This window comes from Phoca vitulina, unplaced genomic scaffold, assembly GCF_004348235.1.
Source record: "Phoca vitulina isolate PV1807 unplaced genomic scaffold, GSC_HSeal_1.0 scaffold4, whole genome shotgun sequence".
Taxonomy (NCBI): domain Eukaryota; kingdom Metazoa; phylum Chordata; class Mammalia; order Carnivora; family Phocidae; genus Phoca; species Phoca vitulina.
In genome coordinates, this window is record NW_022589707.1 from 20,940,203 (window position 1) to 20,957,125 (window position 16,923).

A 16,923-nucleotide genomic window follows, 5' to 3' on the forward strand; every position below is an offset into this window, starting at 1 on the left:
CTGATGCCGGGTTCAATCCCAGGACCCTGGGATCATGACCTGAGCTGAAGGCAGGTGCTTAACCCACTGAGCCACCCAGGAGCCCCAGAAGTAGTATTTTTTTTTTAAATGGTAAAAAAAAAAAAAAAATGGAAACACAGCGGAACATTTGGGAAATCAGTTCAATTCTGCTTCCTCTCTGCAAAAGCAGGATGAAGAAAAAAGAGGGGGAGAAGCAGGAAGAAGAGATGAAGAAAGAGGAGGAGAGGAAGCAGAAGAGGATTTCCATAAATAATCTCTGGTGAACTTTGGGGGCAATAGGACCCAAACTTGAAGCACTAGGAGTGACCAAGCCAAACAAGGGGGATCAACCGAGAGAGGGTGCTAATGAAGAGTGAAAGGAATAGGATTAGTGGTAAATATAAAACAAACAAGAAAGTTGTTAAAATATCTATTCAGTGCTTTCAGTTGGTTAAAGCAAAATTTCTAAATCCATTAGAAAGGCTTCTGTTTCAATAGTATCAAATGTCATAGGAATTAGGAAGCAAAATCATGGCTGACATTGTTGAAAAAATATATTAGTAACACTTAAAAAGTTATAGCACACATAAATTCTTAAATACAGCCCACTCAAAAGTATTAATAATTCAACTTAATATGTAGCTGCTAGTTCAGACAAATGGTTTTAGCATATTTATTTAAATAATGAAAGACTTCATTAATTATGAAGATTGGTAGTGGGATAAAAAGGCATTCAAATTGGTCTCTTTCTATGATATGTTCTTATAGAAAGTGTTAAAATCCTCTAAATTTAAGCATAGATGAGATTTGCAATCTATTAGAACACCAAAAACTAAGGGCTGTAATATTGCTAAATATTTATTTGTACTCAATATTACACATCCTGTAAGGTTTAACCTCTTCTTTTTTTAATTTGATGATCATACCCAACAGATTGCTTGATTGTTCTATGTCCAATTTTCTTGTGAAAATTCTAAGTAATAAATTTTTACATAAGTGGAATAATAGCCAGGTAAGAAACTTCTAATTAAAAAACATACTATGATAGGTAAAGAGGCTTATCAGTAAATTTAATTTCTAGTAATAGGACAACTGTGTTAGAGCAAACTAATTTAATCACTTGTAGAGATAAATATATTTTTAAAAATACGTTTTCTAAGTTAATTCAGTCAAAACTGCTGATCATCTTCTCTTTGTTCAAGACCTTATATTAGGCACTAAGATGGGTCAAATGTTTTAGGTGAGAAACAAAAATACAAGTAATTACAAAACCAGACTTGCTTTTATGTACACTTTAATAGTTCAACAGTACAGTGGGAGATCAGAAGTGGGAGAGATAAAGATAATAATGGAAAGATCTAGAAATCCCCATGGATTGGTAAGAATAATGCATTGCCTTCCACAGACATCACAGGGAAAGAAAATTTGAAAAGAAGGTGAAAAACAAGAGCTAAGGCCCAGGGGTAGGCAACTCTTATTTCTGAAGTTTCTTTCCTGTATCCATCTGAAATCGGATGCTCTGTGATTTCCACCCCTCTGATTTTTCTCCTGCCTCTGGGGTCACACACACTAGACCTATTCATTCTTTTAAAAGAAGGCTTTTAATTACTGCTGATTGTGTCTGAGTCTTTCGTAAGTAAAGATCTTTTGTTCTTTCTTAAATTACAATTTTTAAGTGTTTCTTAACTGTCAAAATTGAATCGCTTTATTATCTCCATTGTTTTCTTCTAAATCAGTAATCATACTATTTCAAATGTGTTGTCAAATGTCTTTCAGTGGGGACAAAACAAAACTGGATTACAAGCTCTCTCTCTCCCAAACACAAATGAAATAAACAATAACCAAAAATGACAAATGTATTGCAATCAAAGTAAAAAGTAGAAAATTCTGGGGCTTTTGTATATGGCTCTGAACTCCCAAGAAGTATTAAAGGAAAAAGTGAATTGAAATCCTAAAAGTCTCACTAATACTATCAACGCGGAGAGAAATGTACTATAAGGTGCGTAGGAAGCAGGGGAAAGCCTTAAGAGTAGAAAGCAATATAGTTTTTCAGGTTTTTAGAAGCTCAGCAGAGGCAGAATGTGTTGTTAAGGATTGCCATTGTGTAGGAGTTAATCCCAAAATAGAGGACCAGTGTAAAGCCTTAAACCATTGTCTCTTAAAAATATAGCATACCTTGGACAAAATGGGGTAGATTCCATGAGGACTGGAGACGGCCATTAACAAAATACTAAACGAGAACTCAGCATTCAAGTCCTATGAGGAAGGCTGCTTCATATTTCATATTTCAGAAATGTGAATAAAATGTAGTCCCCACTTTTTAAGCAGATGATAAGTCTTAGTAAAGTGTTAAGGCCACTTGAAAGAATTCAATCACTTTACATCAAAACATTGAGAATGTCTAGATCCAACCGCCCACATCAAATATGACCAAGCTGAGGAAAAAAAGCAAAAACAACAACAAAGGAAAAATAAGAAAACAGAGAGAGAAGGATGAGAACAAAGCATGCAGAGTTGAAGAACCCGCTGCAGAAGAAGGCATTATCCAAGGTAAAGAAAATCTTCCAATTGTGCTTTGAGCCATAGAAAAATAGAATATGGATAGGAATTCAATAAAGCATAAAATCAAAGAGAAGATAAAGCAGCTATATAAATAGCTATGAAGAAACAAATTGAGAAAAAAACACATTATTTCAGAACTAACCAATACCTTAGAATCAGCAAGGAACAGAATGGACACGGCTGAAAATCTGTTAGTTGCATAGAGGAAAGAATTGAATATCACTGTAACAGCCAACTAAGAATATCAGGTCTCAAGCCCTGAAACCTGCAAATACTACCTGATAAGAAAAAGGGTCTTTTCAGATGTGATTAAGTGAAGGATCTTGACATGGAGAGATGATCCTGGGTTACCCAGGGGGGCCTGAAATCTAAGGCCCTATAAGAGAGAGACATCCCTATAAGACATCTCTCTCTTATAAAGAGAGAGATAAATGTCTCTGTAAGATAGAGACAAAGGGAGATCTGTCCCACATGGTAGAGGAGGAGGCAATGTGACCAAGGAGGCAGATAAGTGCCACATCCACAGTAAAGGATGCTGGCAGCCACCAGAAGCTGGAAGAAGGGGAACGGAGTCTTCCTAGAACCTCCAGAGAGCACAGCCCTGCTGACACCTTGATTTCAGCTCAGTGAGACTGATTTCAGACTTCTGGCCTCCAGAACTCAGAGAACAAATTCCTGGTGTTTTAAGCCACTAAGTTTGTGGTGCTTTATGACAGTAGCCTCAGGAAACTACAGAGGGAGATGACCGCTCCAGTTTTGCCTTCCAAACCCTACAAAGTTCCTTTTCTGTCCAGTTCTAACCTAAAACCATATAGGAAAGCAGATTGTAGGAAAAGTAATTCCACCTTAACCAAGTTGATATGGTCGGTAAGCCAACACATGAGTAGCCTGAGGTTTCCAAACAAGAACCTCAGAGGTTTGGAACAATTGCTCTGTAATCAGAAACCATTCAAACTAAACAAATCTATATTTGCTTGTAAAATGAGCTACTCTCTTTTTATCTTGTTCTTTAATGATGCTTATTATTTTCACATCTAAGATGTCCATTCAAGCTTAACCAGTTTGCTCCTGATGTCCATTTCGGGCTTACACCGCACTGAAGTCATGATTTTACTCTTGCAAACACATATTGGGGAAAAAGGAAGTTACTTCTTAAAATTATTTACAAAAATTTGAGAAGATACAACAAGTAACAAGGACTGCTAGTGTTTAGGTAGTTGACTATCTTCCGATCTACTTCCAGAGTGAAGGATTACATAGGAAGAGAGTAAAACTGCACTACGCGTGGGATACATCTGACGCTCACCACCGAATCTTTTTTCTGATTATTACTACCTTTCATTTATTTATAAAAAACAGAATCAAATAGCAGCACTTTCTGATGTGCAAGACAGGCACTCCTGAATGATTTTAAGTTTCATGCAGCATTATAAAAAAATTAATCACATAAAGATATTCCCTTTCCAAATATCTTTCCATCGATTATACCAAAGAGAAAATCTCAACCTCTTCCTAGTGTCTTAAACACACTTTAAATAAACTGATCTCTTGGGGCACCGGGTGGCTCAGTCAGTTAAGCATCTGCCTTCTGCACGGGTCATGATCCCAGAGTCCTGGGATCGAGCCCCACATCTGGCTGGGCTCCCTGCTCAACAGAGAGCCTGATTTTCCCTCTCCCTCTGCCGTTCCCCCTGCTTGTGCGCTCTCTCTCTCCCCCTGTCAAATAAAAAAAAATTTTAAATTAAAAAGAAATAAACTGATCTCTTTAAGTAAATAGAGATCAGGTCTCAGGCCACAGGCCTTTGGCAGGCAATAGGATTTGCTCTAATCTGTTTATTGTTTTCAGTGCACTTTTATAAATGTCTTCTGCTTACTCCAAATCACATCAATTTCTATTTATATTAGTTATAGAATGTCAAGTTAAGGAATATGGTCAATAATTAATATTAAAAGTGGATGTGGACGCGGCAAGCATTACGAAGGTAGTACAAAAATAAATGGACTTAGGGAAACAGTGTGTGGGGAAATCACGCAATGCACATCCACCAACACTTGTTGTCACTGCCGTTAAGTGACACGCAGAAAGTGGCAGTACCATGAGAGGTTATTTGCCGTGTACTAAAGCTATTATATTTATACTTCGAATTGTTCTTCACAAGGGATATTCCCTAGTAAAGAATAGTTACATGTGTAAAACCAGACTCAATTAGTTGTGATGCAGGTTCAGCTGCTACTGTTAACCAAGTTAAAAATGGCTCAGATAAAATAGAATTGTATTTCTTTCTCCTGTAATAGTCATATTGCAAGTAGCCTGGGAGGTTCCCATTTCTCTTGTTGCTCCTCGTGCCCTGCTGGAGCTGCTACAGTTTCAATGATGCCTTAGGCGCACCTTCTACATTTCACACAGCAGGATGAAGGAAGAGGCCAAGCGAGGGAAAGCTCCTCCCCTTCAAGTGCTGTATTCTGGTAAGGGCTAAAGCATCTGGCCACTTTTCAATATAAAGGAGGTTGGTTGGTGGGTCATATGGTCCAGTGAAAATTCCATTACTCTAGAAGAAGAGAATGGATAATAATGGGCAGGGAGCAGTCAGTTTAAAGAGCCAAGGGATTTCTCAATACAGAAAAGATGAAATTACATTTAGTGTTATTTTATCATTACAGCATCTTATTGTATCTTATGGTTCTATTCCATACTAAATTAAGTACAAACCTCTTGGCCTAAAGTTCAAGTACCTCCACGGTTGTCTACAACATAAAAATATGACATTAAGCTGCAAAGACAATTTGAAATGGCAACCCATTTGAGTTGCTTCTTTTAAAAAGCTGTACAATGTGACTGAATTTATCTGGGCAAATCTGATAATTAAGCAAGATGGGAATTTGAGCATTTAAGAGCCTGTGTATACGGTTTATTTCTTGACAATGTCCACTGACACTAAAGCCTAGAAAGGTATTTATACATTTTTAGCTCTGCTAATGACCAGCAGGTCACAGAAGGTAAACTTAAGACTCCCACAGAAGAGGATGACACTGATAAATGGAAATGAGGTTAAACAGAATCATTATAAAAATCCCTCTGGTAAAACTTCAGAAAAACAGAAGTTAAAGCCAGATGCTTCTGGTCCACAGTCCATCCCATTGAAGTCTACACAAGCATCCAAAAAGCCCTCTTCTAAGACTTCATAGCAAATGCCCAAGGTTTTGGGAATGGCAGGAAGAGTGGTTAGCACTTGCCACTTTTGGGACATTTTATATGAGGCCCTCAAAATCATGTAACTTGAGTTACGGGAAGCCCCTGAAATCTGCCCTGGATCTAAAGATCTTAAATCATTTTCAACATCATGATAGCACCATTGGGAAAATAACTTTTAAACTTTCAGTATCAGGAGGGCACGTGATGTGATAAGCACTGGGTGTTACACGCAACTGATGAATTGTTGAACACTACGTCTGAAACTAATGATGTGCTGTGTGTTGGCTAATTGAATTTAAATAAATAAATAAATAAACTTTCAGTATCTTGGAAATGATTGCGACATGTGGTAAGCAGAAAGTTTAATGGGACACCCCGACCACCCTCCCTGAGAATCACATAGATTCCATTCCAATATAACAGTGAAAATAGAATGAAAACAATCATTAATATAATAGAGTAGTATTAGTACTTACTACTCAAACAGTATCAGAATATAAGAATTCACTCATATATCAGAGCAGAACATGTTCTCATTCAAGCATGTATGACCTAACACTATTTCTCTTCCAAATCTTAGAATATTTTTAGTATGTAAAGAATTGTGTCCATCCGTCCTTAAAAATTAATGCTACACTGGGCATGAGGTAGGCATTAGTTTAACTGTTATAAGGTATACCTCTAAACAAAATTGTAGAGTAAGCAGAACCTCTGTCTTCACTTCCAGCCTTGCTGTTTTGCAATTTCCTCTTCCTGCTGGTGTCTTTCCCTAATCTCTCCAGCACCTGATCTCCTTGCATTCTCCTCTACCCTATCCCATGTCCTAGCTTCTGACTTGCTCCATGCTAGTCTTGCTCTCAGAGAAGGATCTTCTACACAATGGCAATAGTACATTACATTTCATATTCAACTTTGAAAAGACTGACTAAGGACAGGGTGGCTGGATATTCCTGCCCTCTTCCACCAATAATACTCTGGATTCCCATGAAAGAATTCATGCCCCACTCATTCTTGGTCATGTCATGTGGATTGGATAAACCATTCCCAGCTCTAGGGGTGAGCCATAAGATTGCCTTTTGTCATCTGTAGTCAAGTGCCTCTAGAAGGTCAGGCAGGTTTTTAGTAGAAATAAAGAGTATAAGCATTGTGGAGTTGGTTGGTTACTTCTAAAAAAAAAAAAAAAAAAAACTTGGGAAAAGAAAATGATGAGTTTAGAGTTTTAAATTCCCAGCTCAAGGTCTAGAGAATACACAGAAACTTCCTCACATCCTATAGCTAAATAGTTGAGATTTCTGAAAATAAACCCAAAGTCCAATCCTGCAGGTGGCTAAATTATAATGTACACAGAATTCACAGTCACAGATTCTCTTATGTTAAAGTTATAGAACTGATTAGAAAAGAGTGGGAACTATGAAAACTGATTAAGTTCTAGAGAAGCTGGACACCTTGAACTTCCAAATTATGCTGTGCCTCCTTTGCCAGAAGTAGCTTATTTTCACTGTAGAAGTTAGACTCTTCTTGCCTAAAGAACTTGTAATGACTTTCCCAAGAGAGTTGCTAATGCAAGAAATCTTAATTTTCTTCTTACTATTACTCCTGACCTATAACTATATTAAAATCCAGGGCACTGAGAATAAAGTATGACCTGGGAAGAAGTACCATACACAATATTGCAAGATTCTGCCAATATACACAAACCAAAACCTGAGGAATATTTATCATAATGGATTCTAAGGGTTTAGAATCAGGTAGAAGGAATGCAATATTGGCCAAACCAAACTTACTGATGTAGGGGGATTAATGAGAAATTTTGAATTTAATGTGTTACCTGAAGTAGCTTGGATTGGCTCAATGGGCTCAATTGCTTGACTGAAATTTGTAGTTAAATGTGGTTTATGCTGACTGAAGTTTCATTGAAAAACCAAAATTACCCTGGTATTCTGCCAGAAATGTATAACATATTTAAGGATTAGTGGAAGGCTGTAGTGACCTTATAACACGTGACTTCCTCACCCATCAATCAGGTTATGTCCCCAAGGAAGGTCTGGAGGACACTTCCTTTTTAAAGGATTTGAGAAGTAAACTAGTGAAGGGATCACCTGTATCCTTCAAGGCCTCTGTAGTAGCTGTTCTCTGGAGGCCAGGAGTAACAGTGGGCAATGCTGCTATTAAAATAGTTCTCTCTCTTGGGGTGCCTAGGTGGCTCAGTTGGCTAAGCATCTGACTAATGGTTTTGGCTCAGGTCATGATCTCAGGGTTGGGAGATTAAGTGCCCAGTAGGGCTCCACACTCAACAGGGAGTCTGCATGAAATTCTTTCCCCCTCTGACGTTCTCCCTCTCCCTTCCCCTCTGCTCCTCCCCCTGCTCGTTCTCTCTCTCTCTCTCTCTTAAATAAATAAATAAATAAATAAATAAATAAATAAATAAAACCTATAAAATAAAGTAGGTTCTCTGAATTCCATGTGGGAAAGTACAATCCCAGTGTACTATGAGCCAAGTTCCAGGTTGTAATTGTCAGAGCCGAAGAAGGTACAGTTACCACAATAGGAAGCAGACTAATTTGACCAGTAGTGATCTTTGGCACTGGCTAATTGATTATGGTGATTATAGGTCTGAAATATATGAGCAGCCTATAAAAGCCGTAATTTATTTGAATAATTGGAACAGCTCTAATAACTGAATAAAGGTGAACAGAAATCTAACTTAAATCATCTCAATAGAGAGTCCCAGTCCTTCAATCAATTCCCAGACTTGAGCCAATTTACATATAGAAAACCCCTTGAATGAAGGTAAGGCTGGGATTCCTTGAGGAGGGACCCTCATCCATTACCAAAAAATTATCTTATAAAACTTCATAGCCTTCCTCAAAGGGATTGTGGACATTTACCAATGTGACTGAACTGAGGAAAGGGAAACACCAGATTTGAGGGAATTGGGCCCTGTGTATAAACTAAAGCTAATCTGGGGGACAAAACCCCACCAGTCAGGCGAGAGGCTTATGGAAGTTAGGTGACTAATAAGGTTTTGGTTCATGTCTGCCTCGTAGTGGCTCCAGTAGGACTTCTATCCACTCTAGTAATTTTTCCAATCCCAGAAAACAGAATTGAAATAGACATACCTAACAATTGCCAGAATCCCCATAGTAGTTCCCTGACCCGTAGAGTAAGGCAGGAATTATAGTAGGAAAAGCCAAGTGGAAGCCTCTAGAACTGCACTGAATTATCATAAATTTAATGAGATGGTGACTCCTGTTGTAGTGCTATTCTAGATGTGTTTCTTGACTAGAATAAATCAACATAGTCCCCTGGTTCCTGGTGTGCAGCTATTAAACCAGTGAATATCCTTTCCTCTGTACTTACTAGAAACAACCAAGAGTAGTTTGCTTTCAACCCACTGCCTCTCTGCCATATTTAGTCTTCAGGCACTTTGATAACCTATCTATCCCACAGGATATGATGCTGGTCTAATACAATGGTATTACACTGATTGGACCTTCCTGGTAAGCAGAAATCGAAACCCTGGTAAGTCACATATAGGTCAGGGGGTAGGAAATGACCTCCATGAAAATTCAAGGGTCTGACACCCCACGGAAATTTCTAGGAGTCCAGTGTAGTGTGGGGCATGTTGAAATAGCCCTCCCATGGTTTAAAGGTCCTCTCCAGCTACTAAGAAAGAGGCCTGATGGTCTCTTTGTAGTTTAGGGGCATCATATACTTTATTTGGGTGTACTGCTACAAACCATTTACTGAAAAACCTGAAAGGCTGCAAGTTTGAAATGAGCCCAAAGCAAAAGATAGCTCTACAACAGTTCCAGGATGCAGTATGAGTTGTTCTGCCATCTGAGTCATAGGACCCAGCAGATCAGTAATGTCTGAAATGTCTGGGCAGATAGGGATGCTGTATGGAGTCTTGGCCAGACCCTATAGGGGAAATACATCACAGAAATATATTTTAGGGCAAAGCTATGCTATCATCTGCCAAGAACGATTTCCCTTTTGAAAAATAGTTTATGGCTTGCCAATGAAGGTAAATAGAGAGAGTGCTTGACCACCGGTCCTTGAGTTAGTATATTTTCTGAGATGCCCATGATGAACTGGGAGTTGCCTGATGCCCAAATCATAGTAAGAGTAACACTCCCTCCTCAGGAAAAAGTAGTATAAATGAGATCAGAGTCAGACAGGTCGTGAGGCACAAGTAACAACAGCAAATGGCTCAGATTCCCTAAAAAGTAATTCTTTAAAATTCTACTACCTTCTCCACGATGTCAGAATTCCTTGAGAACAGAGAATATGACGTATTCATCTCTTTATCTGTAATGCTTGGAAAAATTCCCAGCAAATTTCAACACATTTTTATTGAATGGGTCCAAGCATAAAATAATTAGGGTCTAGACAAGGAATGTGTGAATACAGCAGAAAGGAATTAATGGGTTAAATTAAATTAGCAAGAGAGTTGTCTTCTGAGCCAAGTGTTGAGAGAACAGTTGGGGAACAATCAGGCAGCATGGGAAGCATGGACAATGGCAGTGAGAGTTCTGCTTTTTTAACTAAACCTGGGGCAGAAAAATGAAATTTTACTGGAAGATATAAATAGAAATTTCAGAAAAAGAAATGCTAGAATGATGCAATGAAGTTTAGTGTCTGTGAATGTAAGATATAAGGAGTTCTTCAAGGCAATTAGCATCCTAAGGAAACAGAAGGTCCTCCAGAAAGGATCATCATCAAATTAAAGGGGGTCATGAAGAAGAAGCAAGCAAAGAAGAAACTTAAAGAGAACAATGGAGAAACAAGAATAATGTAGTTGTATCAAATTGGGCAGGTCTAACAGTATTGTCAAATATGGAGTCAAGAAGGATAAGAATAGACCCTTGGCTTTAGATATCTTCGGTCACTTTTTAATTGGAATGATTTCAGTAAAATGGAAATAATGGAAACCACAATAGAAAGCCACAAAATTTGGAAAAAAAAATAGGGAAAGGCTGCAGGGATAGTCTATTTGATCAAGATGAAACAAAGAGAGGAAGTAGATGCATTCAGGGTGAGTACACACTAGGCAGGGGACATACCTCCTCCCAGTTTGAATACAGCAGGGTTGGAAGCAATGGGGATAAGGTGAACAATGAGAGAGAAAGCAAGAAATACAGGCGTGGGGATGAGACTGAGGCAGGTGGATGGGTGAAAAATAAGTATGTCTGTGGAGAACAGCTGGTTTATGATTATGATATTGGGAGACAGGGAAGTGAAAAGAGATTAAGTGTCACAATCAGTGATGTTTCCCCAAAAGTCCACCTCACAGGGCCTGGGAAGAAATGATCGATGGGGAATAATAGATTTTCAAAACTGTGAGTGCTCATTAGTGGTAAAGAAAGGAGGAATAAAAAGCTAAAGATAATAGAAATATATGCATTGCTTCACCTTGATTTGCCTTGTCAGTCTCATAAGCTTTCATTTTAATTGTATTCCAAGTACACAGGACTACACTTGATTATAGTCATGCATTTTGGATTAGTGAGTATTTAACAATAAACTTTATCATGACTTATGTGCTAAATTATGCTATGTACTCAGTAACCTCAACTATGAAACATAATATTCCAGATTCTAGTTCAGTTGTAAGGTACATGCCCATTAACAGAATCTTTAAAAGCCTATACATATAAATCCCAAATTTAAATATGAAAATCATATATATCATACAATCTTGGGTTTGGAAGAGATAGAGAGATTTAAGAAGTGCTCTTTACTCTTGCCCCATAAGATTAAACAAAGTTTTAGAGGCTTTCCATTGAAATAAAGTTTATTATTTTAAATATTTTCCTTCTACTTCATTATTCCTATTTTCAATCTAAAAACTCAATATAGCCTTAATATAGTTTGAATTTATTTGTTTATTACTTTGTTTATTTTCCTCATTTTGTATAAGAATTCCAAGGGAGGGGCACCTGGGTAGCTCAGTTGTTAAGCGTCTGTCTTCAGCTCAGGTCATGATCCCAGGGTCCTGGGATCAAGCCCCGCATCGGGCTCCCTGCTTGGCGGGAAGCCTGCTTCTCCCTCTCCCACTCCCCCTGCTTGTGTTCCCTCTCTCGCTGTGTCTCTCTCTGTCAAATAAATAAATAAAATCTTAAAAAAAAAAAGAATTCCAAGGAAATAGGAGAGGAGGAATAACCTTCAAACTCCTATACTAATGTTGCTTTCATTGAATCACATTCAATTAATTGGCACCTAACCCCAAACCTATGTGCAACCTCCTGAAAAAAAATTTAATTAAAAAAATGTTCAGTAAGCATGTCCAGTGAAAGATGTCCAAGTGTTGATTTTCAAGACTATTTTTTTCTATACATATTAGGCTACCAGTTCTGCAGTTCTCTTCTTTTACTATCAAGAGAGAGCAGTCATAAACATAGCTAGTCATTAGGAGCTTGGGTGTTTTTAATAAAATGAAAATTGCCTTGTTCCTATTACTGATGATTTCTCTCCCTTTGCCGGTATTGAGTAGCAACTATTAAATGAGGTTTTAATACTAATTCTTTGCTAAGCTCTCTGAGGTTGCAAGGGAAAGACAAGCCAAGTTAGATGATATTACATTATTATAAGGATGGCCCTGAAAAGTAAAGAAGCATGGAAAACTATCTCAGCACTATACTCCTGTTCAGAAGTGCATCACCTCCAGGGATAGGATTGCATTGAGTTCCGTGAAGAACCAGCAAGGGCCCATTTTCACCCAGGATTTTTCAGACTAAGGACCAGGACCCCACCTCCTATTGTGGTAGCTTCACATTAACCAGACCAGCCAGTGTGGAACATCCCATTTTGGCTGAATATTGCATCAAGTCATCTCAGTAGCAGATGGCATACCTTAAGTCTGTAAGATGGCACATTTTATGTCTATATTTTATGTCCAAGTTTACTTTATGCAGGGCACCTATTCATAGCTGGATCCCTGTATCTATTTCATTTTGTGCACCTGCCATAAACCATAGTAACTTAAAACAGAACCTCATTTCCTTATAAAGGCTCTGAAGGTCATCCTTGTCCACCGTTCCTTTCTGGTATCGTTGCTTCTGTAGGTAGGTACTCTGCCAAAATAGTAAAACATTGGTTGTCAAATGTGAGTATGTAAGATTAACCTGTAATGCTTATTTAAAATGTAGGTTTCAATCCACAGTGCCTAGATATTTTGATTAAATAAATGTAGAGAGAGACTAGTGCTTCCATTTTTAAAAAGCACCTTCTGTGTTTCTGATGAAAGTGGTAGAGGATTGCACTTTGAGAAATTCTATAGAGAGAAAATCCGGGAATTGATGTTTCCTCTGTCTGCTCTGCTTTTTCTGGAGTCACTTAAGGCTATTCAGAGTTTTACCTGGTCACGTAATCTTGCAGTAAGGTTCTTTAAAGTCTAAATGTTTCAGAATCAGACCAAGATACCCATAGAACAAGAAGGGAACTCATTAAGGACAAAGGTAGTTTTAGAATTTACCTATCACATCAAAATAAGAAAAAAAAATGCTGTATCAGAAATTATTTTGTGCAAAACGCTTATAATTCACCACCATCATCACTACACTGTTAGACGCTGTTAGAATGGAGGCTATTAGAAGACTCCACCCAGCTGGGTTTGGAAACCTGATGAGATCATAGCCTGGTGGCAGATGGTAGCTGGGAAAATAACGCAAAGCACAACTAAATGATAGCAGGAAAATGAGGATCCATATTGAGAGGGAACACACCATAATCTTTAACTAATGAGAAATTAAGTTCAGTTAACTAAGCTTGTCCAAGTCTTCAGTATTATGTAGTGTTAGCTTTTAGAAAAACATCTTTGCCTAACATGAATAAACCATTTCTTTTATAGACAACTTAAACATAATCATTTATCTTCTTATACTGACAGTGAGATAGCTTCATTACCAAGCTTTCTTTAAAATACTTTTTAATTGATTATTTCTATTTAACAGGTATTTATGAATAAATTTAGAAAGAGACATAAAACATCATTGGGAAGTTTTGCTGCTGGGTTTGCAATATGAAACTTATAAATTACTTTTTTTGGAAGTAGTAGAGGCCAATTCTCCTCTACATGTACCCCCCCTGGAAAGATTATATGGGTAATACTTCTAAAATATTATGGGAGGTTTAATCGAAACTACATAATTTAGCATATAGGATTTGGAGAAGCTATGTCAACTAGCAAGAAAGGAAATATGGGCTCTGAAGGAAAAATCATGAAGGCTAAGCATGAGAGAAGCTGGGATAGAAAAAGAACTAAGACAGGACAAGGGGCCAAATAATGGCGTGGTTGAGAGCATGGACCTTTATCTCTCTCTCTCTCTCTTTTTTTTTTTTTTTTGCCTAGGTTTGTAATCCTAACCCTTTTCTATCTGTAAAGAAGGGATAATAACAATATCTCTTTCACAAGACTGTTGCAAAGAGCCGAGGAGTTACCATAGGTAAATGACTTAGTGCCTGGCACATAGCAAGTTCCAAGTAGCTCTTGGCTCTTATTCTTTTCTTTTTTTTTTTTAAGATTTTATTTATTTATTTGACAGAGAGAGACACAGCAAGAGAGGGAACACAAGGAGGGGGAGTGGGAGAGGGAGAAGCAAGCTTCCCCGCGGAGCAGGAAGCCCGATGTGGGGCTCGACCCCAGGACCCTGGGATCATGACCTGAGCCAAAGGCAGACTCTTAATGACTGAGCCACCCAGGCGCCCCTCTTGGCTCTTATTCTTAACTGCAGGAGATTCATGCTAAGACAGAAGAGTTTAAATAATAAAACCTTTCCCAGAGGTAAGCCAAATCCCTTCCTCTCTTTCAATTTAAACTCATATTCTCTTATTCTGTCATTCATGGCAGCAGGGAATAGTTGGACACTCTTCTCTGCATGATGACCCTTCACACTCTGATTTCATGTAATGGGAAACATTTGTGGATGTAGAGCTCTTCAGGGAAAAGCATGTCCCAATCTAATTTCACAAAGTAATGTCAGAAAGGAAACAATCAATGAGGTTAGTCCAAATCAAAGCACTTTAGAGGAAGTCTTTTAATCCATCTTTAGGCCAGTAAGCTTGGAGAGAGAATCACTGATGTCCAAAGGAGGGTTAAGAAAGGGTTTCTTACATCTATACTTCTTACTATATTTTGAGGCTAAAATTAAAAGTTAGGGAAAGATTTAATCTGGTAAATCAGTATGATTTAGGGTCTGTTTCTACATTAGGATATCAGAGTATTTATAACATACGATTTTGATTTATCCTTATCTTAGTTTTAGTTTCCTATTTTAAGTAACAACATGAAGGCAAAGGACACCATTTACACATATTCAAATTTTCACAGAACCTAGCCAATGGTTTACCTATTACAAGTGTTCATTAAGGGGTGCCTGGGTGGCTCAGTCATTAAGCGTCTGCCTTCGGCTCAAGTCATGATCCCAGGATCCAGGGATCGAGCCCCACATCAAGCCCCACATCGAGCCCCACATCGAGCCCCATGTCAGGCTCCCTGCTCAGCGGGAAGCCTGCTTCTCCCTCTCCTACTCCCCCTGCTTGTGTTCCCTCTCTCACTGTCTCTCTCTCTGTCAAATAAATAAATAAAATCTTAAAAAAAAAAACCAAGTGTTTATTAAGTATTAGTGTTCAATGAGTACATAGTGAACAAATTAGAAATTAGGAACTAACAATTTCTGAGCTCTGTTTATTGAAAATAATGACATCCAGGGAATATCACACTGTGATATAAACATTCAATAAATATATATTTCTTCAAGCAGTGCAAACAGTAAATAAAAGTTAAAACTCATTTTCTTTAATGAGTGCTAAGGGTGCTCATAGGCCAATTGGGGGATTCTTGGGTGAGGTGTCCCAGTGTCTAATGGATGGGGTTCTTGATGGGAGTCCCTGATTCAGTTAGTGGGATCTGTGTCCCTTTAATATCCTCTGAGAGTCTTATCAGCCACTCTCTCAGCCTCCTTCCTCTCTCTCCTCATGCAGCTCAGGACTCAGTACTCCACATATGGTGAGAAGGAATTGGGCCTCCATGGCAACATGCCACAGGGCTGGGGTAGCTTGGTTCTCAGTCCCATGCACTCACTGTCCCTGATGGGAGAGAGATCGCAGGCCAAGAAGGTCTCCCTTGGCACTGAGCTGTGCCCCTTGTCGGGGAGGCATAACACAGGTGAAGTCAAACTGTTCCTCTTACTCTCTCTAATGCATCTAAACTCATACTTTTTTTTTTCTCCAATGTTGGGCTGGAGCTTCTTCCCTGAAAACTTGGACTTCCACAAAGTTTCTCTCATCCATGGGTGATTGTCTAAGACTGTCCACAGCCAAGAGGGGCTGGATCCAGCTCATAGGCCACTGCAGAGTCCACAGACAGGACCAAGGTCTATATACCTATTACTCAACACATGGGTAGGTGAGACTCCTCTCAGGTTTTTTGGTAGATTGTGCTGGATCCCACAGTTCCCACAAATACACTTTGTGGATTGATGCCAAATTACTGTTGTGAATGGGGGATACAACAAGGGACATCTTATTCAGCCATGTTGCTGACGTCACTCTTGAACATACACTTAACTCAGAGATTCTTCCCTAATTAGAAATGTATTTTGTGTCTGTGTTATAGTCTCTGTCACCTGTCACCACTGAACCAATACCACACTCAGACCTTCCAAGATTTCTTCTCATTCTCTTTAAGTTCCGAGGTTGTTTCATTAGGCTACTTTAATCCCAATAAATAAATCAGAGCATTTGACATTGCAGGCCCAGGGTTCTTCCTTTCAAGTAGTATCAGGATATGTTCTACATATTAAACATTAATACATGTAATTCTTCTGCTGTTTCCCACAAGACAGAATTGAAAGATATATATTCAGGATGATTTTTTTTTCCTAAAATGTCTAAAATGTTTCTCAATGTTTTTTCATTACTTATATCATATCTTCTATATGTACTTAGGAAATGGGCAAAGAGCTTTATAGTACTCAAGATCAGGGAGCCTGGCTCAGTCAGTAGAGCATGTGATTCTTGATCTCAAGGTTGTGACTTTGAATCCCATATTGGGTATAGAGATTACTTAAAAATAAAATCTTTTAAAAAAATACTCAAGATAATGTAATGTGAAGCTAAAAATTAGAACCCAGTGACTACAAACTATCTGAATCATAGCTTTGCAA